The sequence below is a fragment of the Sinohyriopsis cumingii genome, chromosome 2, assembly GCF_028554795.1.
Source record: "Sinohyriopsis cumingii isolate HCF-2022 chromosome 2, ASM2855479v2, whole genome shotgun sequence".
Lineage (NCBI taxonomy): Eukaryota > Metazoa > Mollusca > Bivalvia > Unionida > Unionidae > Sinohyriopsis > Sinohyriopsis cumingii.
In genome coordinates, this window is record NC_142962.1 from 2,673,233 (window position 1) to 2,691,824 (window position 18,592).

An 18,592-nucleotide genomic window follows, 5' to 3' on the forward strand; every position below is an offset into this window, starting at 1 on the left:
TAAATACCGTGCTTATGTGTTGATTATCTACTTGTGATTGATGCTATTCTTTTGTAGACATGATGAACAGAATATTGTTTACTTGTTCTTTTAAAAACTAAACTATCAGAGCTTTATTAAACAGACATGATATCGCTTTTGATGCTTTGAGGATGCAGACCGACAAAGAAGTTTTCTAAAACTCAGATTCACTCAAATGATTTTCGGCAGATAATTATCATTGCATACATATATTTAAGTATAGTTTGTCTTTCCACACAACAATGTTTGCATGCAGTGCTACGGGTGAGATATAGAAACCACCTGTAATTGGTAATTCTCACAAGCTCCGCTGCTTTAAGGACATTATACTTTTAATCAAGGGGTCTTGGGGAAAACTAACTGAAATTCACTTTTCTGGTCTTCCCTTAGAGATCCCAAACTGAGAGTTAAGGCTCAAAGTAGAACAAAAGTTTGGAGCAAAAGTTTTGAAGGAAAGGATGACCACCGTCTGGGGCTTTCCTTCAGTATTTACATGAGTTAGGCTGCTGTACATGTCGGAGGACGCCAGGAGGGTGCCTCTTTTTACATACATTATGGGATTTGGTATCAAATCATGGTATAGATGATGCCATCAGTTTCGTAACTGTAGCAGGTGTGGTACCACGGGCCTCCCACCAACGGATTGTCCATAACCGGTACAACAACAAGAAAACATGCCTCAAAACTCAGTAATGATTGATGAAATGGCCTATGATCGTCAGAGGGTTCCAGATCCTGGGGGAGAGATGGAACAGATCTCAGGAAACCCACCCCACTGAAATGCCGCAACATCGAACCAGGTCATACTGGGTATGCAGTGCGAAATTGAGGTTGGAAGCTCAAACGGTCCTAAAACTTCTCAATCCACGTCCACATAATGGACTAGTTATACAAATACGAGTGCACGTGAGAAGAAGGGGGCAAAGGGTAAAAAAGGAAAACAACAAAGCAAACGAAACACAAAAACCTACCACCCCATATTTATTTATGGAAGAACCAAGTTTCTAGCATAAAACAAATCCGCTCATCGAGTCTAAAATAATAGTGAACGAGAGTGAGGAGGTTGAGAGCCCTCAACACACAAATTTTCCACTGTCAATTTTACTATATGTTATTGCAATTGAAACATTATATAAGAATATTGAAAATAATAGCAATTAATTGGAAATTGGCGGGCAAATGACCCAGGAGCTCCCCCAAATTGAATCAAACAACAAGTGAAGGCTTTAGGAATATTTTATGGAAAGAATTTAGACGAACTTAATTACAACCAAATATTAAAGAAAGTTGAGGAACAGATAGAAATTTGGTCATAGGTTCTCTAAACCTAATGGAATTCTTACAAGCCTATAAGACCTACATTTATTGCCAAATTGATTATGTAACACAAAAATAGATTTGATAGAACCAATGATAAACATTCTTTTCTTTTCATGAAATCCTTATTTAATATGTACATGTTGAAATGTGCAAGTGACACAGATACTCCTATATGCACCCATATTAGACATATCCGCTCACCCGTACCCTCATATACACACACATACTTACACACACACACACACACTTACTGCTCATACATACGTTGTAAAACGCTTATACTAATTTTACATAATACGTAAGTTTCTAGCTAACGTATAGGCGAGGAATTTATAATAATAAATTATTTTACGTCTACTTATCAATTAACATAATAACTTTACATAGAATTTAAAACAAATGAAATTACTATTCAAGTTTTAAATTTAGAGATATAGTATTGATTGAAATACAAAGTGTATACAAAATTGTATAAGCGTGAAAGGTCATGTTAAAAGGATAGACAAGGTAAAGTACAGAAAAAGCTCGTGCGAAAAGAAGAGATAGTGTTAACACGTGCGGCTTGGGGTATTCTTGAATTAACGTGTTGACCGGTAAACGTGGGTTGAAACATGCAGGCAAAAAGACGGTGTACTAAAGAATCAGGAGATTAGAAAAGGATACATAATTGGATATATTTAAAGAAAAAGGTAAGTAGTGAGTATTATTCTAGACTTATGCCACTTACTATTTAACAAATTTAAAGAGAACATAATAACCCAGCTAGACACCATTTGTCAATAAAGTGAAGAAGGTTAAGTCTGGAAATGTCAGCTCTGATTCTACATTTTAGGCAAGAGAGAAAGAAGAATAGCAAGGTGTTACTGGTTACCACTTCTTTATGATAATATGCATGGATACATTTAATCCATATAGCATATTTGTATCCAGCGCATAATAAAAGCCACAAGTCCGCGATTTCAGGTTCCGGAAACAAGGCCCCATAGAAGAAACTTAGGATAAGACCAAATTTAAGGAATGTAAAAAGTACCGAAGGAGTTTCGAGAGTTTTTTTCAGCCATTTAATTATGAGCTGTTGTAAAGCGAGTATTAAATTGCATTCGAAAATTAAATGGTCAGTGATTTCAGTCCCACCGCAAAAAAAAGTGCATAACTTGAATTAGGGAATATTTTTAAAAAATATGTGTTTTACAGGTAAAATGTCGTGTATGATTTTAAAACACACATATCTAGTGATGGTGTATAGGAATTTATTTTGCAGGTGTTTTTTGTTGTTGAAATATTGGGGGAGTTTAAGTCATATAATTTGGTTATTTTGGGTTCAAGAAGGTGACTTTGTAGTTGTCGTTGATATAATATTTTTGTAGGGTCTTAACCAAAACTGAGACCAGGATTATTTTATGAATTGAGATTGAAATATAAATTATTCTGTTTATATGGATCCGTAGAATACGTTATATCCAACGGGATCTTCTTATATAAACCGCAAAATGAATTGGGACTGGGACTATGCTATTTGCATCACAAACACACAATATATATTTTAAGTAGAATAAGGCACAGTTGTTCGTTACGAAGAAAACTTAGGAGTATCCGCCATTGAATCAGGGTATGAATGTTCAATCCTGTAACAATATAATACAAGAAAAAGACACGAGTTCGCACCTATCGGTAGTTCCAACCATGCTAGTTTATCCTAATTGCGTCTGCTAATTTCCACCTTCAGCCAGTGGTAATCAAGAATAGTTCAATTTTCAAAACTGCTCGACACACTTCGTTCAGTATGAGACATCTTGGAGAAAATTCAATAATTGTTCGCCGATTTTGACGTTTGGACAACTAATGGCAGGCAGTGCCGTTTGCATTCGAATAGTCTTGGATTTCACCAGTGAACGAAAGGTAAGATCCGAACAACATCGAGTGCGCAGTTTTTCGGATCTTACCTTTCGGTCAATCGTGAAAAATGAACTCTTCTTGATTACGACTGGCTTACGTTGGAGATTAGCAGACGCTATTAGGATAAACTAACAGAGTCGGACCTACCGAGCGGTGGGGACTCGTGTCTTCCCTTGTGTTATATTGTTACAGGTTAGAAGCGTCATCCTTTGATTCATGGACGAATACTCCTAATTTTCACTGTAACGAACCCCTTTTAGAATAAGGCACTTTACAGATAATACCCAATATACCTGGGAGGCCGTATACATTTATTTGTACCGATACCTATGTAAGCACAATCGGAGACTAGTAATCGGAATCTATATTGGGATGGAATACGGAAGAGATGGGAAGCTATCTCGTCTGCTTTTAACAAAGCGTGATGTTTATTCACCTACATGACGTTTGGATCACTGGCGAGATGGCCTTTAAAAAACATAGTATACGTATGATTCCGCCTTGCCATTTGTATGGTCAATACACTGATTCTAAATCCACACAATACTGCGTTGTCCGCAAACAGCAACTGACCGTTATAGAATTACTGGTGCAATAAGGGATACATTTTTGGGCATCGACGCAAAATAACCTCTAAATTACAAATGAGATTAATGACAGCAATATATATAAATAAAGTTTTAGTTGATTATGTAACATCAATAATGAAAGCCAAACGATTAGATATGTTTTAAGGTGCACAAGAGTACTTCATTTATATAGTTTTTATCATACCATGAAACAAATTGATCATCTTTGGACCGCGTGCTTTGTCTGACGAAACAGGGTTAATGGGAGCGTTAAATAAAAAAGAAAGACCTCTAATTCATACGATCATCGAAATTATATCAAGCGCATGTGAAATTGTTTGTTCTCATATACTTGTATAAAAAGTTTTCATTTATCTTGAATAAGTTTTTGTTTATTATTAAAATAAAAATCGTATGGCTATAAGCTAGATACATAGTATTATTCAGTGAAAGACAACTCCTGGACACTGCTGGAGTCCCGACAATACTTAAGTATGAAAGCCTTGAATTTGCAATGGTTGCAAGGAAGAAAAAAAGGACGTTATAAATATATGGAAGCCCGTGCATATCAATTATCTTGAACCATTTTTCAAGTTGTTTGCAGAAATGCATTTTAGATACCACATCGGTTACCATTAACGATGCCATTTGAAAATAACTATAGTCTACTTTCAATAATATTTATTGAAGGAAAATAAACATCTTCATATATAACTTAAAGACTGCGATGTTTTCGGATTTTGTACAACCAAAAAGCTTGTTAAAAGTTGTTTTGAATTTGACAAAGAGAGAGAAAGAAAGAGATTTTAGAAGTATTTTTGAAATTGAATATTAGACAGAAACATTATTTCATTGCATAGACTAGCCAGGCGATCATCTATGTTGAATCAATGATAGATGGTACATGTTACTAACAGAAATATAAGATTTAAAAGAATTTCTTTATGAAAATATTTTCTCATAAAATAAGAAAACATCGATCAATTATGTTTTTGGCAAATGACTATTCGTGATAGCACTGTAAAGAAATAAATATCAACTAAAAGCTTGTTAAATAAATTTCTTGTTTTCGTTTGTTCTAGTAATTGTTTCCACTTTATAACTGTGATATGTACTCTTCCATTCCAAGGTGTGAATCAATCATCACAGCGAGGCCAGAGGAACTGCCGTGAGTGCCTAATTAAGTGCTTACTCAGTGTCAGTAGGGGATTTATTTGAATACTGTTGAATTTTAGTCGTATCGACAGGATGACACGAGCCAATCAGGAAGCTAATTGTCATCAACCGATCACATATATAAAAGGTGCTGACATTACGGTACTTTAAACGGACTGAATATAGAGATGGATAACGATTTTAAGGACATGGAAAGCCATAATTTACGGGATGCAGAGAAAAACGCAAGTTTAAATCGTAATACACCAAGACTCCTAAAGAAGACAAAAAGGGCAGCTGATATTCCTGTTACAAAATTTCATGATTTGTACAGACCAACAGGAGAAATCTTAGGAAATGGTACTATTGATTCAGTGCAGACATTTATAAATATTTCCAACAGCAAAGAATATGCTGTAAAGATCATTAAAAACAACACGATCCGATCCAGCAGCAAAGTCTTCAAAGAAATAGAAATATACAACTTATGTCAAGGTCAGGAGAACATCTTACAGCTTTATGAATACTTTGAAGAAGAAGGTCGATTTTATTTGGTCTTTGACAAGATGTTGGGAGGAACCTTGTTTGACAATATTGAGAGAAGGGGTCATCTGACTGAGACAGAAGCCAGTTTAATAGTGAAATGCATCACACGAGCCTTGGATTTCCTCCACAATAAAGGAATAGTCCACAGGGATCTAAAGCTAGAAAACATATTGTGTGAAAAGAAAGAAATATTCCCGATACGAATATGTGATTTTGACTTGGCAAGTGGTGTGCCTGTTGAAAGTCAGAAGGATATGTGTTCCACGCCAGATCTCCTGACGCCAGTCGGCACAGCAGATTATATGGCTCCTGAAGTTGTTAAAGTTTGGCTTGGTGAATCCTTATCCTATGACAAGAAATGTGATCTCTGGAGCCTGGGAATAATCATGTACATCATGCTGTGCGGTTACCATCCATTTTATGGCGACTGTGGAGGTGGTTGTGGGTGGAACAGTGATGTGATGTGTCGGGACTGCCAGGACATGCTTTTCAGCAGCATCAAAAATGATGTTTATGAGTTTCCAGAAAACGATTGGAGTGTAATCTCAGACAGTGCCAAAGACCTCATTCGTCACTTGCTGGTGCGAGATCCACGCAAGCGTTATTCTACCGAGCAGGTCTTGAACCACCCCTGGGTATCTTGCCCACCGGCTGCTACTTCTCTTGCTACACCAACAATGCTTTCTAGGAATAGCAGTACCAAGGATTTGGAGCCATTTGCTGAGACTGCTATTTCAATCAACCGCATGCTGCAGCAGCATCTAATTATTCACAAGCCGCCAAGTTATCCTTATAATGACGAAAATGAGGGAAATGAAAACGATGAAATCAATTTTGAAGAAATTGTAGTACCACCATTAAAATTGTCCCCATCTGCTTCCAGCTTGACAAAACATCAGTCAAGTTTGGTGCCCGGAACCAATGTTCGTTCAACAGAATTCGATAGTGGCTGTACACTGCCGGGCATCAGTCATTCACAGGACGAATAGTTATTTAGTGATATTTTCATCTGAATAACTTTTATTTTGAAAATAATTACAAACACGTGACTAACTTTGCTACATCAAGTTTACGATAAGGACTGATTATTCAAAATATGCTGCCTTTGATGAAAAGTTTAGGATTTGTTCTGATTTTCATCAATCCAGATTGTCTTGTTTCGAAGAGTACATTTTAAGAGTGGGTGGGTGGGATTATACAACCTAAAGAGTTTTCATCTCTTATAATGTAGATGAAACAAATTGTCCGGAGTATATATGTGCATATATCACTTTCGTTGAATTGTTGCTAAATTGTAATTGACTTTTATTCTGTAAAATGCTGATTGTTGTAATAAAATACGACTGAATTTTATATGATCGTTAATACCAATTCATGGTTCTGAATGTCTTTGAAAGGAGAGATTATTCAGTATTTGTGTTAATAATCAACGAGTGCTTTGATTTTATAATTGTGCTGTTATTCATGAATGAGGTTGGTGGAATGTAAAATGTTCTCTGATGCTTAAAATGACGTGTCAAAATAGTGATATTTTATATCTAAAGTGCCAGTATATCACCAGGTGTTAATATGTAAATCTTACTCAGTTTGATTTCTAATATTTCTTCATTAACTAAATTCATACTAGCATCTTGATTTTTTTTCTTCAGTGTATTTCGCAATTATATTTCATTCTCATTTATCGGACACTTGTAAGTTATAACAAATAGATATATTGGAGAATTGCATTTTTTTAATAAAAAGTCCCATTTCTATGAAATATTGTTTTCCTTTGTGAAATTAAATTTTGTATTAGATGTGATTTGTAATTTTCAATAATCTCTCTCTCTGTCTATCTATCTATCAGAAAAATTATATTAGAAGAAACGAAACAACTCAGCTATGTACACATGTACAAATTTCTACCCCAAATTTCAATTTTTAGTTTTAACATACCCAATAAATCGAAACTCATTTGATACTTGGGAAATATATGTAGCTACTAAATTTCTGACTCACGCTTAAACAGATTTGTTCCGTTTAATTGGTAGTGTTGTGGTTTGAGCTGTGAAATAAGGATTCGGAAAATGTCCCCAAGGCATACGTGCTTAAAACAACACTTGACACAAGCGGCGACATGGATTAAGTCTGACAATAGGATAATCTGAAATGTTTGCACGATTCAAATGAACTAACTGTTATGGCTAATTACATTGAATAAATAATTACATGTTTATTGGTGAGCCATTTACTAAATACCGTGCTTATGTGTTGATTATCTACTTGTGATTGATGCTATTCTTTTGTAGACATGATGAACAGAATATTGTTTACTTGTTCTTTTAAAAACTAAACTATCAGAGCTTTATTAAACAGACATGATATCGCTTTTGATGCTTTGAGGATGCAGACCGACAAAGAAGTTTTCTAAAACTCAGATTCACTCAAATGATTTTCGGCAGATAATTATCATTGCATACATATATTTAAGTATAGTTTGTCTTTCCACACAACAATGTTTGCATGCAGTGCTACGGGTGAGATATAGAAACCACCTGTAATTGGTAATTCTCACAAGCTCCGCTGCTTTAAGGACATTATACTTTTAATCAAGGGGTCTTGGGGAAAACTAACTGAAATTCACTTTTCTGGTCTTCCCTTAGAGATCCCAAACTGAGAGTTAAGGCTCAAAGTAGAACAAAAGTTTGGAGCAAAAGTTTTGAAGGAAAGGATGACCACCGTCTGGGGCTTTCCTTCAGTATTTACATGAGTTAGGCTGCTGTACATGTCGGAGGACGCCAGGAGGGTGCCTCTTTTTACATACATTATGGGATTTGGTATCAAATCATGGTATAGATGATGCCATCAGTTTCGTAACTGTAGCAGGTGTGGTACCACGGGCCTCCCACCAACGGATTGTCCATAACCGGTACAACAACAAGAAAACATGCCTCAAAACTCAGTAATGATTGATGAAATGGCCTATGATCGTCAGAGGGTTCCAGATCCTGGGGGAGAGATGGAACAGATCTCAGGAAACCCACCCCACTGAAATGCCGCAACATCGAACCAGGTCATACTGGGTATGCAGTGCGAAATTGAGGTTGGAAGCTCAAACGGTCCTAAAACTTCTCAATCCACGTCCACATAATGGACTAGTTATACAAATACGAGTGCACGTGAGAAGAAGGGGGCAAAGGGTAAAAAAGGAAAACAACAAAGCAAACGAAACACAAAAACCTACCACCCCATATTTATTTATGGAAGAACCAAGTTTCTAGCATAAAACAAATCCGCTCATCGAGTCTAAAATAATAGTGAACGAGAGTGAGGAGGTTGAGAGCCCTCAACACACAAATTTTCCACTGTCAATTTTACTATATGTTATTGCAATTGAAACATTATATAAGAATATTGAAAATAATAGCAATTAATTGGAAATTGGCGGGCAAATGACCCAGGAGCTCCCCCAAATTGAATCAAACAACAAGTGAAGGCTTTAGGAATATTTTATGGAAAGAATTTAGACGAACTTAATTACAACCAAATATTAAAGAAAGTTGAGGAACAGATAGAAATTTGGTCATAGGTTCTCTAAACCTAATGGAATTCTTACAAGCCTATAAGACCTACATTTATTGCCAAATTGATTATGTAACACAAAAATAGATTTGATAGAACCAATGATAAACATTCTTTTCTTTTCATGAAATCCTTATTTAATATGTACATGTTGAAATGTGCAAGTGACACAGATACTCCTATATGCACCCATATTAGACATATCCGCTCACCCGTACCCTCATATACACACACATACTTACACACACACACACACACTTACTGCTCATACATACGTTGTAAAACGCTTATACTAATTTTACATAATACGTAAGTTTCTAGCTAACGTATAGGCGAGGAATTTATAATAATAAATTATTTTACGTCTACTTATCAATTAACATAATAACTTTACATAGAATTTAAAACAAATGAAATTACTATTCAAGTTTTAAATTTAGAGATATAGTATTGATTGAAATACAAAGTGTATACAAAATTGTATAAGCGTGAAAGGTCATGTTAAAAGGATAGACAAGGTAAAGTACAGAAAAAGCTCGTGCGAAAAGAAGAGATAGTGTTAACACGTGCGGCTTGGGGTATTCTTGAATTAACGTGTTGACCGGTAAACGTGGGTTGAAACATGCAGGCAAAAAGACGGTGTACTAAAGAATCAGGAGATTAGAAAAGGATACATAATTGGATATATTTAAAGAAAAAGGTAAGTAGTGAGTATTATTCTAGACTTATGCCACTTACTATTTAACAAATTTAAAGAGAACATAATAACCCAGCTAGACACCATTTGTCAATAAAGTGAAGAAGGTTAAGTCTGGAAATGTCAGCTCTGATTCTACATTTTAGGCAAGAGAGAAAGAAGAATAGCAAGGTGTTACTGGTTACCACTTCTTTATGATAATATGCATGGATACATTTAATCCATATAGCATATTTGTATCCAGCGCATAATAAAAGCCACAAGTCCGCGATTTCAGGTTCCGGAAACAAGGCCCCATAGAAGAAACTTAGGATAAGACCAAATTTAAGGAATGTAAAAAGTACCGAAGGAGTTTCGAGAGTTTTTTTCAGCCATTTAATTATGAGCTGTTGTAAAGCGAGTATTAAATTGCATTCGAAAATTAAATGGTCAGTGATTTCAGTCCCACCGCAAAAAAAAGTGCATAACTTGAATTAGGGAATATTTTTAAAAAATATGTGTTTTACAGGTAAAATGTCGTGTATGATTTTAAAACACACATATCTAGTGATGGTGTATAGGAATTTATTTTGCAGGTGTTTTTTGTTGTTGAAATATTGGGGGAGTTTAAGTCATATAATTTGGTTATTTTGGGTTCAAGAAGGTGACTTTGTAGTTGTCGTTGATATAATATTTTTGTAGGGTCTTAACCAAAACTGAGACCAGGATTATTTTATGAATTGAGATTGAAATATAAATTATTCTGTTTATATGGATCCGTAGAATACGTTATATCCAACGGGATCTTCTTATATAAACCGCAAAATGAATTGGGACTGGGACTATGCTATTTGCATCACAAACACACAATATATATTTTAAGTAGAATAAGGCACAGTTGTTCGTTACGAAGAAAACTTAGGAGTATCCGCCATTGAATCAGGGTATGAATGTTCAATCCTGTAACAATATAATACAAGAAAAAGACACGAGTTCGCACCTATCGGTAGTTCCAACCATGCTAGTTTATCCTAATTGCGTCTGCTAATTTCCACCTTCAGCCAGTGGTAATCAAGAATAGTTCAATTTTCAAAACTGCTCGACACACTTCGTTCAGTATGAGACATCTTGGAGAAAATTCAATAATTGTTCGCCGATTTTGACGTTTGGACAACTAATGGCAGGCAGTGCCGTTTGCATTCGAATAGTCTTGGATTTCACCAGTGAACGAAAGGTAAGATCCGAACAACATCGAGTGCGCAGTTTTTCGGATCTTACCTTTCGGTCAATCGTGAAAAATGAACTCTTCTTGATTACGACTGGCTTACGTTGGAGATTAGCAGACGCTATTAGGATAAACTAACAGAGTCGGACCTACCGAGCGGTGGGGACTCGTGTCTTCCCTTGTGTTATATTGTTACAGGTTAGAAGCGTCATCCTTTGATTCATGGACGAATACTCCTAATTTTCACTGTAACGAACCCCTTTTAGAATAAGGCACTTTACAGATAATACCCAATATACCTGGGAGGCCGTATACATTTATTTGTACCGATACCTATGTAAGCACAATCGGAGACTAGTAATCGGAATCTATATTGGGATGGAATACGGAAGAGATGGGAAGCTATCTCGTCTGCTTTTAACAAAGCGTGATGTTTATTCACCTACATGACGTTTGGATCACTGGCGAGATGGCCTTTAAAAAACATAGTATACGTATGATTCCGCCTTGCCATTTGTATGGTCAATACACTGATTCTAAATCCACACAATACTGCGTTGTCCGCAAACAGCAACTGACCGTTATAGAATTACTGGTGCAATAAGGGATACATTTTTGGGCATCGACGCAAAATAACCTCTAAATTACAAATGAGATTAATGACAGCAATATATATAAATAAAGTTTTAGTTGATTATGTAACATCAATAATGAAAGCCAAACGATTAGATATGTTTTAAGGTGCACAAGAGTACTTCATTTATATAGTTTTTATCATACCATGAAACAAATTGATCATCTTTGGACCGCGTGCTTTGTCTGACGAAACAGGGTTAATGGGAGCGTTAAATAAAAAAGAAAGACCTCTAATTCATACGATCATCGAAATTATATCAAGCGCATGTGAAATTGTTTGTTCTCATATACTTGTATAAAAAGTTTTCATTTATCTTGAATAAGTTTTTGTTTATTATTAAAATAAAAATCGTATGGCTATAAGCTAGATACATAGTATTATTCAGTGAAAGACAACTCCTGGACACTGCTGGAGTCCCGACAATACTTAAGTATGAAAGCCTTGAATTTGCAATGGTTGCAAGGAAGAAAAAAAGGACGTTATAAATATATGGAAGCCCGTGCATATCAATTATCTTGAACCATTTTTCAAGTTGTTTGCAGAAATGCATTTTAGATACCACATCGGTTACCATTAACGATGCCATTTGAAAATAACTATAGTCTACTTTCAATAATATTTATTGAAGGAAAATAAACATCTTCATATATAACTTAAAGACTGCGATGTTTTCGGATTTTGTACAACCAAAAAGCTTGTTAAAAGTTGTTTTGAATTTGACAAAGAGAGAGAAAGAAAGAGATTTTAGAAGTATTTTTGAAATTGAATATTAGACAGAAACATTATTTCATTGCATAGACTAGCCAGGCGATCATCTATGTTGAATCAATGATAGATGGTACATGTTACTAACAGAAATATAAGATTTAAAAGAATTTCTTTATGAAAATATTTTCTCATAAAATAAGAAAACATCGATCAATTATGTTTTTGGCAAATGACTATTCGTGATAGCACTGTAAAGAAATAAATATCAACTAAAAGCTTGTTAAACAAATTTCTTGTTTTCGTTTGTTCTAGTAATTGTTTCCACTTTATAACTGTGATATGTACTCTTCCATTCCAAGGTGTGAATCAATCATCACAGCGAGGCCAGAGGAACTTCCGTGAGTGCCTAATTAAGTGCTTACTCAGTGTCAGTAGGGGATTTATTTGAATACTGTTGAATTTTAGTCGTATCGACAGGATGACACGAGCCAATCAGGAAGCTAATTGTCATCAACCGATCACATATATAAAAGGTGCTGACATTACGGTACTTTAAACGGACTGAATATAGAGATGGATAACGATTTTAAGGACATGGAAAGCCATAATTTACGGGATGCAGAGAAAAACGCAAGTTTAAATCGTAATACACCAAGACTCCTAAAGAAGACAAAAAGGGCAGCTGATATTCCTGTTACAAAATTTCATGATTTGTACAGACCAACAGGAGAAATCTTAGGAAATGGTACTATTGATTCAGTGCAGACATTTATAAATATTTCCAACAGCAAAGAATATGCTGTAAAGATCATTAAAAACAACACGATCCGATCCAGCAGCAAAGTCTTCAAAGAAATAGAAATATACAACTTATGTCAAGGTCAGGAGAACATCTTACAGCTTTATGAATACTTTGAAGAAGAAGGTCGATTTTATTTGGTCTTTGACAAGATGTTGGGAGGAACCTTGTTTGACAATATTGAGAGAAGGGGTCATCTGACTGAGACAGAAGCCAGTTTAATAGTGAAATGCATCACACGAGCCTTGGATTTCCTCCACAATAAAGGAATAGTCCACAGGGATCTAAAGCTAGAAGACATATTGTGTGAAAAGAAAGAAATATTCCCGATACGAATATGTGATTTTGACTTGGCAAGTGGTGTGCCTGTTGAAAGTCAGAAGGATATGTGTTCCACGCCAGATCTCCTGACGCCAGTCGGCACAGCAGATTATATGGCTCCTGAAGTTGTTAAAGTTTGGCTTGGTGAATCCTTATCCTATGACAAGAAATGTGATCTCTGGAGCCTGGGAATAATCATGTACATCATGCTGTGCGGTTACCATCCATTTTATGGCGACTGTGGAGGTGGTTGTGGGTGGAACAGTGATGTGATGTGTCGGGACTGCCAGGACATGCTTTTCAGCAGCATCAAAAATGATGTTTATGAGTTTCCAGAAAACGATTGGAGTGTAATCTCAGACAGTGCCAAAGACCTCATTCGTCACTTGCTGGTGCGAGATCCACGCAAGCGTTATTCTACCGAGCAGGTCTTGAACCACCCCTGGGTATCTTGCCCACCGGCTGCTACTTCTCTTGCTACACCAACAATGCTTTCTAGGAATAGCAGTACCAAGGATTTGGAGCCATTTGCTGAGACTGCTATTTCAATCAACCGCATGCTGCAGCAGCATCTAATTATTCACAAGCCGCCAAGTTATCCTTATAATGACGAAAATGAGGGAAATGAAAACGATGAAATCAATTTTGAAGAAATTGTAGTACCACCATTAAAATTGTCCCCATCTGCTTCCAGCTTGACAAAACATCAGTCAAGTTTGGTGCCCGGAACCAATGTTCGTTCAACAGAATTCGATAGTGGCTGTACACTGCCGGGCATCAGTCATTCACAGGACGAATAGTTATTTAGTGATATTTTCATCTGAATAACTTTTATTTTGAAAATAATTACAAACACGTGACTAACTTTGCTACATCAAGTTTACGATAAGGACTGATTATTCAAAATATGCTGCCTTTGATGAAAAGTTTAGGATTTGTTCTGATTTTCATCAATCCAGATTGTCTTGTTTCGAAGAGTACATTTTAAGAGTGGGTGGGTGGGATTATACAACCTAAAGAGTTTTCATCTCTTATAATGTAGATGAAACAAATTGTCCGGAGTATATATGTGCATATATCACTTTCGTTGAATTGTTGCTAAATTGTAATTGACTTTTATTCTGTAAAATGCTGATTGTTGTAATAAAATACGACTGAATTTTATATGATCGTTAATACCAATTCATGGTTCTGAATGTCTTTGAAAGGAGAGATTATTCAGTATTTGTGTTAATAATCAACGAGTGCTTTGATTTTATAATTGTGCTGTTATTCATGAATGAGGTTGGTGGAATGTAAAATGTTCTCTGATGCTTAAAATGACGTGTCAAAATAGTGATATTTTATATCTAAAGTGCCAGTATATCACCAGGTGTTAATATGTAAATCTTACTCAGTTTGATTTCTAATATTTCTTCATTAACTAAATTCATACTAGCATCTTGATTTTTTTCTTCAGTGTATTTCGCAATTATATTTCATTCTCATTTATCGGACACTTGTAAGTTATAACAAATAGATATATTGGAGAATTGCATTTTTTAATAAAAAGTCCCATTTCTATGAAATATTGTTTTCCTTTGTGAAATTAAATTTTGTATTAGATGTGATTTGTAATTTTCAATAATCTCTCTCTCTGTCTATCTATCTATCAGAAAAATTATATTAGAAGAAACGAAACAACTCAGCTATGTACACATGTACAAATTTCTACCCCAAATTTCAATTTTTAGTTTTAACATACCCAATAAATCGAAACTCATTTGATACTTGGGAAATATATGTAGCTACTAAATTTCTGACTCACGCTTAAACAGATTTGTTCCGTTTAATTGGTAGTGTTGTGGTTTGAGCTGTGAAATAAGGATTCGGAAAATGTCCCCAAGGCATACGTGCTTAAAACAACACTTGACACAAGCGGCGACATGGATTAAGTCTGACAATAGGATAATCTGAAATGTTTGCACGATTCAAAGGAACTAACTGTTATGGCTAATTACATTGAATAAATAATTACATGTTTATTGGTGAGCCATTTACTAAATACCGTGCTTATGTGCTGATTATCTACTTGTGATTGATGCTATTCTTTTGTAGACATGATGAACAGAATATTGTTTACTTGTTCTTTTAAAAACTAAACTATCAGAGCTTTATTAAACAGACATGATATCGCTTTTGATGCTTTGAGGATGCAGACCGACAAAGAAGTTTTCTAAAAATCAGATTCACTCAAATGATTTTCGGCAGATAATTATCATTGCATACATATATTTAAGTATAGTTTGTCTTTCCACACAACAATGTTTGCATGCAGTGCTACGGGTGAGATATAGAAACCACCTGTAATTGGTAATTCTCACAAGCTCCGCTGCTTTAAGGACATTATACTTTTAATCAAGGGGTCTTGGGGAAAACTAACTGAAATTCACTTTTCTGGTCTTCCCTTAGAGATCCCAAACTGAGAGTTAAGGCTCAAAGTAGAACAAAAGTTTGGAGCAAAAGTTTTGAAGGAAAGGATGACCACCGTCTGGGGCTTTCCTTCAGTATTTACATGATTTAGGCTGCTGTACATGTCGGAGGACGCCAGGAGGGTGCCTCTTTTTACATACATTATGGGATTTGGTATCAAATCATGGTATAGATGATGCCATCAGTTTCGTAACTGTAGCAGGTGTGGTACCACGGGCCTTCCACCAACGGATTGTCCATAACCGGTACAACAACAAGAAAACATGCCTCAAAACTCAGTAATGATTGATGAAATGGCCTATGATCGTCAGAGGGTTCCAGATCCTGGGGGAGAGATGGAACAGATCTCAGGAAACCCACCCCACTGAAATGCCGCAACATCGAACCAGGTCATACTGGGTATGCAGTGCGAAATTGAGGTTGGAAGCTCAAACGGTCCTAAAACTTCTCAATCCACGTCCACATAATGGACTAGTTATACAAATACGAGTGCACGTGAGAAGAAGGGGGCAAAGGGTAAAAAAGGAAAACAACAAAGCAAACGAAACACAAAAACCTACCACCCCATATTTATTTATGGAAGAACCAAGTTTCTAGCATAAAACAAATCCGCTCATCGAGTCTAAAATAATAGTGAACGAGAGTGAGGAGGTTGAGAGCCCTCAACACACAAATTTTCCACTGTCAATTTTACTATATGTTATTGCAATTGAAACATTATATAAGAATATTGAAAATAATAGCAATTAATTGGAAATTGGCGGGCAAATGACCCAGGAGCTCCCCCAAATTGAATCAAACAACAAGTGAAGGCTTTAGGAATATTTTATGGAAAGAATTTAGACGAACTTAATTACAACCAAATATTAAAGAAAGTTGAGGAACAGATAGAAATTTGGTCATAGGTTCTCTAAACCTAATGGAATTCTTACAAGCCTATAAGACCTACATTTATTGCCAAATTGATTATGTAACACAAAAATAGATTTGATAGAACCAATGATAAACATTCTTTTCTTTTCATGAAATCCTTATTTAATATGTACATGTTGAAATGTGCAAGTGACACAGATACTCCTATATGCACCCATATTAGACATATCCGCTCACCCGTACCCTCATATACACACACATACTTACACACACACACACACACTTACTGCTCATACATACGTTGTAAAACGCTTATACTAATTTTACATAATACGTAAGTTTCTAGCTAACGTATAGGCGAGGAATTTATAATAATAAATTATTTTACGTCTACTTATCAATTAACATAATAACTTTACATAGAATTTAAAACAAATGAAATTACTATTCAAGTTTTAAATTTAGAGATATAGTATTGATTGAAATACAAAGTGTATACAAAATTGTATAAGCGTGAAAGGTCATGTTAAAAGGATAGACAAGGTAAAGTACAGAAAAAGCTCGTGCGAAAAGAAGAGATAGTGTTAACACGTGCGGCTTGGGGTATTCTTGAATTAACGTGTTGACCGGTAAACGTGGGTTGAAACATGCAGGCAAAAAGACGGTGTACTAAAGAATCAGGAGATTAGAAAAGGATACATAATTGGATATATTTAAAGAAAAAGGTAAGTAGTGAGTATTATTCTAGACTTATGCCACTTACTATTTAACAAATTTAAAGAGAACATAATAACCCAGCTAGACACCATTTGTCAATAAAGTGAAGAAGGTTAAGTCTGGAAATGTCAGCTCTGATTCTACATTTTAGGCAAGAGAGAAAGAAGAATAGCAAGGTGTTACTGGTTACCACTTCTTTATGATAATATGCATGGATACATTTAATCCATATAGCATATTTGTATCCAGCGCATAATAAAAGCCACAAGTCCGCGATTTCAGGTTCCGGAAACAAGGCCCCATAGAAGAAACTTAGGATAAGACCAAATTTAAGGAATGTAAAAAGTACCGAAGGAGTTTCGAGAGTTTTTTTTCAGCCATTTAATTATGAGCTGTTGTAAAGCGAGTATTAAATTGCATTCGAAAATTAAATGGTCAGTGATTTCAGTCCCACCGCAAAAAAAAGTGCATAACTTGAATTAGGGAATATTTTTAAAAAATATGTGTTTTACAGGTAAAATGTCGTGTATGATTTTAAAACACACATATCTAGTGATGGTGTATAGGAATTTATTTTGCAGGTGTTTTTTGTTGTTGAAATATTGGGGGAGTTTAAGTCATATAATTTGGTTATTTTGGGTTCAAGAAGGTGACTTTGTAGTTGTCGTTGATATAATATTTTTGTAGGGTCTTAACCAAAACTGAGACCAGGATTATTTTATGAATTGAGATTGAAATATAAATTATTCTGTTTATATGGATCCGTAGAATACGTTATATCCAACGGGATCTTCTTATATAAACCGCAAAATGAATTGGGACTGGGACTATGCTATTTGCATCACAAACACACAATATATATTTTAAGTAGAATAAGGCACAGTTGTTCGTTACGAAGAAAACTTAGGAGTATCCGCCATTGAATCAGGGTATGAATGTTCAATCCTGTAACAATATAATACAAGAAAAAGACACGAGTTCGCACCTATCGGTAGTTCCAACCATGCTAGTTTATCCTAATTGCGTCTGCTAATTTCCACCTTCAGCCAGTGGTAATCAAGAATAGTTCAATTTTCAAAACTGCTCGACACACTTC

The 18,592-nt window shown here is 35.5% G+C and overlaps 2 pseudogenes; both read left to right on the forward strand.

Moving 5' to 3' along the window:
- The first annotated feature begins 5,149 nt into the window (after positions 1 to 5,149).
- LOC149804216 (MAP kinase-interacting serine/threonine-protein kinase 1 pseudogene) lies at positions 5,150 to 6,496 on the forward strand (annotated as a pseudogene).
- Positions 6,497 to 13,265: 6,769 nt separating this feature from the next.
- Positions 13,266 to 14,234, forward strand: LOC149804217 (MAP kinase-interacting serine/threonine-protein kinase 1 pseudogene; annotated as a pseudogene).
- The last annotated feature ends 4,358 nt before the right edge of the window (positions 14,235 to 18,592 follow it).